The following is an 8,288-nucleotide window of genomic DNA, read 5'->3' as shown; positions in this document are numbered from 1 at the left end:
AGACTGAACATTGAAATGTTCATTGTCATTAGCTGTGAAGCTCTAGTGACATAATAGGTACAAATCAGAACAGAAAAAAACGGTGCAAAACAGATGAAATGGAACAGAACGGAACGCAGATCTGAAGCAAAATAAACTAAAAAATAAGTGACACTTTGTCATTAGCTTAACTCTCTCCATAGGAACGGCGAAAGAGACGACGTTAAGAGTATTTCACCCCAATTACCATCAACAAAATATTGCAAGCGGAAGGCTCTTATACCGAAGAGGTGAATATTGACAAAGAATACCACAATTCTGACGACGTAAGCTAAAGGTTGGGTCATTGAGACACTCACTGGACATCCGAGGGGTCTGTGTAGAGGAGAAGAGAGGACTGGCCGTACTGAGTCCATGAGAGAGAGAGAGACAGAGACAAAGAGACAGAAAGAGAGAGAGAGAGAGAGATTGTGTAAATTCTGCAGGAAACGTAATTGTGGTCCATCAGCCTCTCATGGATTGCACAAACAGCTGTGACAGGCACACTTGCATCATGACAAGCTTGAAAAATACGTTTAAAAAAATCGATGTCCCAGCCAAATACGTACAATTATTCAGTTTTTTGTTTTGTTTTGTTTTGGTTTTTTTCCAGCTGTGAATCAAAACTGCGTTTACAGAATCGATGTTCCAGCCAAATATGTACAGTTTATTTCAGTGGTTTTATAAAAGATTTTTTTTAATGAAATATTGTTTAAAACATACAAGAGAAAACAGTGGGATTTGCATGTGAGAGTACCTCTGGTTATGAGTTATTTCGTTAATTTAACTGCTGTCTGCCATAAAAAAAAGAAACAAAACAAAACAAACAAAAAAACAAACAACACCCCCACCCCCACCGGCTCCTCCCCTCCACACCCCCTCACCACCACCACCACCACCACCACCCACCACCCAAAAAAACAAAACAAAACAAAACAAAAAAACAACCTTGTTTCATTTTGCCATTCCCCCAAGAAGGAAAATGTGTTAAGTTCCCGAACGGTCCCTATTTTTTTGTGAATCTTATACATACGTATGCTCTTTGTATTATAATCGTCATGTGAAAATGCGAAACAAGGAAACTACCATGTTCTTCCTTACTGAATTGCCCCACAATGTGCCACAGTGCTCGTAGCTGGGTTTGTTGCGATACATTTAGGCACATGAATCATATGCCCTTTTGTCATGTCGTGTCGTGACGTGTCATGTCGTGTCGTGTCGTGCCAATGCGTGTGTCATACCGTATCGTAATGTATCGTATCGTGTTGTATCGCTTTGTGTCGTACCGTATCGTAATGTATCGTATCGTGTTGTATGGCTTTCTGTCGTACCGTATCGTAATGTATCGTACCATGTTGTATCACTTTGTGTCGTACCGTATCGTAATGTATTGTATCGTGTTGTATCGCTTTGTGTCGTACCGTATCGTAATGTATCGTACCGTGTTGTATCGCTTTGTGTCGTACCGTATCGTAATGTATCGTATCGTGTTGTATCGCTTTCTGTCGTACCGTATTGTAATGTATCGTATCGTGTTGTATCGCTTTGTGTCGTACCGTATCGTAATGTATCGTATCGTGTTGTATCGCTTTGTGTCGTACCGTATCGTAATGTATCGTATCGTAATGTATCGCTTTGTGTCGTACCGTATCGTAATGTATCGTACCGTGTTGTATCGCTTTCTGTCATACCGTATCGTAATGTATCGCTTTGTGTCGTACCGTATCGTAATGTATCGCTTTGTGACGTACCGTATCGTAATGTATCGTTTTGTGTCGTACCGTATCGTAATGTATCGCTTTGTGACGTACCGTATCGTAATGCATCGCTTTGTGACGTACCGTATCGTAATGTATCGCTTTGTGACGTACCGTATCTTAATGTATCGCTTTGTGACGTACCGTATCGTAATGTATCGTTTTGTGTCGTACCGTATCGTGTTGTATCGCTTTGTGTCGTACCGTATCGTAATGTATCGCTTTGTGACGTACCGTATCGTAATGTATCGCTTTGTGACGTACCGTGTCGCTTTGTGACGTACCGTATCGTAATGTATCGCTTTCTGTCATACCGTATCGGGTTGCAGTTCGCATGCTGGTAGGCCATGATTTAAACTGCAGTGTGAAGTGGAAAAGAAAGAGGGGAGGGGTGTGTGTGTGCGGGGGGGTTGGGGGGATGAGGCATTTTGATCCATACCGTTCACGGCTCCCCTATCAATTGTCAACCTTTGTCACCCACATACGTACGTACGTACGTACTTATTTAAGTACAAACGAACGGACGGACTGATCGATGGACAGACGGACACACGCACACACACACACTCACTTACTCTCACACAGTCAATCACTCGCTCACTCACTCACACACACTCACTCACTCACTCCCCCCCCCCTCCCACACCCCCCTTCACACACAGACACACACACATACACACGAAGACACACACACACACAGGCACAGACACACACACACACACACACACACACACACACACACACACACACACACACACACACACACACACACACACACACACACACACACACACACACACACACACACACACACACACACGGATAAACAAAGCGAACTGCCACAATTACAGAGGACGGAAATATAAATACGTTCACAAATCATTTCCGCGTCACACTTTCACAAACTCCCTTCACAACAAACAAGTATAATATTATATGAACAATAGAAACTCACTCATGTTTGGTATGAACGGTACTCCCAGTCACACAACAAATGTACAGTTTCAGCAAAGATAAGATAAGATAAGAATAACTTTATTATCTCCAACTGGAGAAAGTTGGTCAGGTGCATTATCACAACATAGACAAGTAAACAACATGGGGACCATAACTGTAAAAGTCAACAACAGCTTTTACGAATATTACGAAGATAAAAAATGTAAAAAAAAATATCACACACATCGTTTCATACATATATCCACACACTACAGGTAATAACTAGTATTCTTAATGTAAAAACAGAAAGAATAAAGAAACATTAGTTGAATATAATTATAAACATAGCCTACTATACTGCACATTGATTATAATAGACAGATAAGATAAGAATAAAGATGAATTGCGGAAAACCACAACCAGATAATCAGCACACACCCGCACCCACCCACCCCCACCCCCTCACCCCACACACGCGGATTACTTGATTAAACAAGAGTAATAAACATATGTTCTCAAATAAAAACATTTCACATATTCGCTTTTAAAAGTTCGTGAGTGGTCACCTTGGTACAACACACTGCTGGGCTGTTGGTCGTCATTTTGTCATCCTTTGTTTAGAGTTTATGACTTGTGAATTGTATGAAAATAAATTGTATGAAAAACACAATGTCTGCTATAACTTGCTTAAGATAATACCAGGCATTTTAACGTGTGTGTAGGGAGGTGGTAGGAAGGGGAGGGTGGAGAGAGTGTGTGTGTGTGTGTGTGTGTGAAATGTGTGTGTGTGTGTGTGTGTGTGTGTGTGTGTGTGTGTGTGTGTGTGTAGGGGGTTGGTGGGGGTGGGGGAGGCGTTGGGGTGCAGGGGGAGGGGTGTTGGGGTTAGTGGGGTTTGGGGGGGGGAGGATTCTTCTTCTTCGTTCGTGGGCTGCAGCTCCCACGTTCACTCATATGTACACGGGTGGCCTTTTACGTTGTCTGACCGTTCTTTCCCCGTCATGCAGGCAGCCATACTCCGTGTGGGGGGATGAGTGAGTGTGTGTGGGGGGGGGGGGGGGGTGAGGGGGATCACGCGCGCCCGCGTGGGTGTGCATGTGTGTGCGTGTGTGTGCGTGCATGTGTGTGTATTTGTGTGTTTGTTTGTGTGTGTGTGTGTGTGTGTGTGTGTGTGTGTGTGTGTGTGGATTGGGGGTGAGACAGGAGAGGTTTGGTGTGTGTAAATTTGACTGATGTTACGCTGTGTCTTATAATAATAATACCTATTCATTCATTCATCATTCATTTTGTCCATCGCTCCTGGTGGAGCATAGGCCATCGACGACCCCTCGCCATCGCACTCTGTTCTGGGCTGTTCTGGCCATTCCAGTCCAGTTGGTCCCTTGCTGTTTCAGCTCTGCCAGAAGGGGAGTCAGCCTTGCAGCTTCCTTTCGGCTTTCACTGCACCGCGTCATAAGTCTCCGGGATGGAGACCCTTCCTTATAGCCAGTTTGAATCTGAACGTTTCTGTTTCGCTTTTATTTAATTTATTTATTTATTTATTTATTTATTTATTTATTTATTGTATCCACACACCTAATTCATACCATGTGCATTGCTAAATGCGCTCAGAGCAGCGCGGTAAATGACTATGTAAATTTACATTATCAGTGTTGTTGTCAATAAATGCTGAAGCATGTTAACCTCTCTCTAATTGACTTTCTTCTCCAATCGTTTAACCACCTCTCGGAAAACGGAAGATTGGAATGGGCGAAATCTATAATCATTTTTATTCTGATACAATTCTTATACATGAAAACGAAATGTGAACAACTGCTACCGTGGAGAATCGTTCAAGGACAATTTCACAAAAAGATTATACCTGCATTTCAAATAACAAACTGACTAGATCGCAAACTTTTTCTTTAGCTCAATAATAAAGTATTGATTACACATTTACATTATATTCAATGGTGAAAAGAAAAAATGCTTTGTAAAGCACAACAACACTTTATGTGGCCTTTGTATAATCAAGAAAAGCCTTCACTTCTGTTAAATCGTAATGCTTTATTGAAACGAACCGAAACAAACGAATAACATTTCACGCAAATGTACCGACCAGCTCAATCGACGAGAAACAGTTGACAGCTTAACACCTGTTCAAGTCAGTCAGGGGGGGGGGGGGGGGGGGGGGGTAAGTGAACAGAAGGCAGTTTGCACCCATTGATCTTCTGACACCAATCCCTCTATCCCAGGGTGCACCATAAAGTGACGTCACGGGGGGGTCCCACGTGGCGATGGTGACCAATCCCTTGTCGAAGGGTTGAACGACGATAAAATATGTCAGAGATTTGGCACAGCTGTAGGTAGATAGATTTTGCTTTTCGCCCCGAGTTGGCAAGATCAGCGTTCTCTGCAAGATAGGCTTTTGTGTTGTATGATTGACCGATTCATTCATTCATTCATTCATTCATTCATTCTTCACTAATTCGCTCATTTGTTTTATTGGTTAGTTAATTGATTGATCCATTGCTTGATTTATTTGTTCACTTATTTATTATCCATACAATCTTTATATACATTTTCCTTCTCTCTCATCACTCCGTTACTTCTCTGCTAATCGTTTTTAGGTCTTTTTTTTTTTCGTCTGGTTTGGTTGGTTTTCTTTTGTATTGTTTTGGTGGGGATAGCAGTGACGTTGTATTGTTTTGGTGGGGATAGTAGTGACTTTGCATTGTTTTTGGTGGGGATAGCAGTGACGTTGCATTATTTTTGATGGGGATAGCAGTGACGTTGCTTTGTTTTGGTGGGGATAGCAGTGACGTTATATTGTTTTTGGTGGGGATAGCAGTGACGTTGCTTTGTTTTTGGTGGGGATAGCAGTGACGTTATATTGTTTTGGTGGGGATAGCAGTGACGTTGTTTGGTTTTGGTGGGGATAGCAGTGACGTTGCATTGTTTTTGGTGGGGATAGCAGTGACGTTATATTGTTTTTATGGGGATAGCAGTGACGTTGCTTTGTTTTTGGTGGGGATAGCAGTGACGTTGTATTGTTTTGGTGGGGATAGCAGTGACGTTGCTTTGTTTTGGTGGGGATAGCAGTGACGTTGTATTGTTTTGGTGGGGATAGCAGTGACGTTGTATTGTTTTGATGGGGATAGCAGTGGCGTTATATTGTTTTGATGGGGATAGCAGTGACTTTGTTTTGTTTTTATGGGGATACCAGTGACGTTATATTGTTTTGATGGGGATAGCAGTTGCTTTGTTTTTGGTGGGGATAGCAGTGACGTTGCATTGTTTTGGTGGGGATAGCAGTGACGTTGCATTGTTTTGGTGTGGGGATAGCAATGACGTTATATTGTTTTGGTGGGGATAGCAGTGACGTTGTATTGTTTTGGTGGGGATAGCAGTGACGTTGCTTTGTTTTTGGTGGGGATAGCAGTGACGTTGTTTAGTTTTGATAGGGATAGCAGTGACGTTGTTTGGTTTTGGTGGGGATAGCAGTGACGTTGCATTGTTTTTGGTGGGGATAGCAGTGACGTTATATTGTTTTGATGGGGATAGCAGTGACTTTGTTTTGTTTTTATGGGGATACCAGTGACGTTATATTGTTTTGATGGGGATAGCAGTGACGTTGTTTGGTTTTGGTGGGGATAGCAGTGACGTTGCTTTGTTTTGGTGGGGATAGCAGTGACGTTGCATTGTTTTGGTGGGGATAGCAGTGACGTTGTTTTGTTTTGGTGGGGATAGCAGTGACGTTGCTTTGTTTTGGTGGGGATAGCAGTGACGTTGTATTGTTTTTGGTGGGGATAGCAGTGACGTTGTATTGTTTTGGTGGGGATAGCAGTGACGTTGCATTGTTTTGGTGGGGATAGCAGTGACGTTGCTTTGTTTTTGGCGGGGATAGCAGTGACGTTGGTTTGTTTTGGTGGGGATAACAGTGACGTTGTTTTGTTTTTGGTGGGGATAGCAGTGACGTTGTATTGTATTGTATAGGAGTGATATCATTTTGTTTCAGTGGTGATAGGAGTGATGTCATTTTGTTTCAGTGGTGATAGGAGTGATGTCATTTTGTTTCAGTGGTGATAGGAGTGATGTCATTTTGTTTCAGTGGTGATAGGAGAGATGTCATTTTGTTTCAGTGGTGATAGGAGTGATGTCATTTTGTTTCAGTGGTGATAGGAGTGATGTCATTTTGTTTCAGTGGGGATTGGAGTGATGTCATTTTGTTTCAGTGGGGATAGCAGTGACGTTGGTTTTTGGTGGGGATAGCAGTGACGTTGCTTTGTTTTTGGTGGGGATAGCAGTGACGTTGTATTGTATTGTATAGGAGTGATATCATTTTGTTTCAGTGGTGATAGGAGTGATGTCATTTTGTTTCAGTGGTGATAGGAGTGATGTCATTTTGTTTCAGTGGTGATAGGAGTGATGTCATTTTGTTTCAGTGGTGATAGGAGTGATGTCATTTTGTTTCAGTGGTGATAGGAGTGATGTCATTTTGTTTCAGTGGGGATTGGAGTGATGTCATTTTGTTTCAGTGGGGATAGGAGTGATGTCATTTTGCATCAGTAGTGATAGGAGTGATGTCATTTTGTTTCAGTGGTGATAGGAGTGATGTCATTTTGTATCAGTGGTGATAGTAGTGATGTCATTTTGTTTCAGTGGTGATAGGAGTGATGTCATTTTGTTTCAGTGGTGATAGGAGTGATGTTATTTTGTTTTGGTAGTGACGCAAATGGCGGTATAGAGCTTTATTTGTTAATTTGGTTCGTGTAGGGAGAGTTGGGGGGATGGGGACCTGCGCAAACTCCTGCCCTTCGTGGATATGATATTGCTCCCCCCCCCCACCACCCCCCCACACACACACACACACAACAGCAGCAGCAAATCGACCTATTGGTCTGCTGACACGTTGACCCTGTTTTATGACGACAACACCTTTTACCTGTTGCCAACCAGTCGACTTGTAGTGACCGTGCACAGTCTGGGGAGGCCCGCCACAGGGTGTGGAAGCACTTTATAATCCCACCTCCCGCAGTCCGGGCTGCGAGAAACACGGTGTGAACATCAGCAGTTACACGCCTTGGAATCTCTGCCGCCAGGTGGCGAAATGTCCACGTGCTGTGCTGTGTCACGGGAGTTTTGTGGACGGTGGTTTACTTTACAACTATCGTAAGCCCTTTGCTGCTGCTGCTGCTGCTGCTGTTGTTGATCCGACACGGTTCTTGCCTTGCCCTGTGTCTGTCCGGTCCCCCCTTGCCCTGCCCTGCCTTGCCTTGCCTTGCCTTGCTTCTTCTTTTTTTTTGCCTTGCCTTGCCTTGCCCTGTCTTCCCCTGCCCTGCCTTGCCTTGCTTCTTCTTTTGTTTGCCTTGCCTTGCCTTGCCTTGCCTTGCCTTGCCTTGCCCTGTCTTGCCCTGCCCTGCCTTGCCTTGGCTTGCTTTGCTTCTTATTTGCTTTGCCTTGCCTTGCCTTGCCTTGCCTTGTCCTGTCTTGCCGTGCCCTGCCTTGCCTTGCCTTGCCTTGCCTTGCCTTGCTTTGCTTTGCTTTGCTTTGCCCTGCCCTACCCTGCCCTGCCCTGCCTTGCCTTACCTTGCCCTCCTC

The sequence above is a fragment of the Babylonia areolata genome, chromosome 16 (assembly GCF_041734735.1).
Source record: "Babylonia areolata isolate BAREFJ2019XMU chromosome 16, ASM4173473v1, whole genome shotgun sequence".
Taxonomy (NCBI): domain Eukaryota; kingdom Metazoa; phylum Mollusca; class Gastropoda; order Neogastropoda; family Buccinidae; genus Babylonia; species Babylonia areolata.
This window is presented reverse-complemented; position numbering follows the sequence as displayed.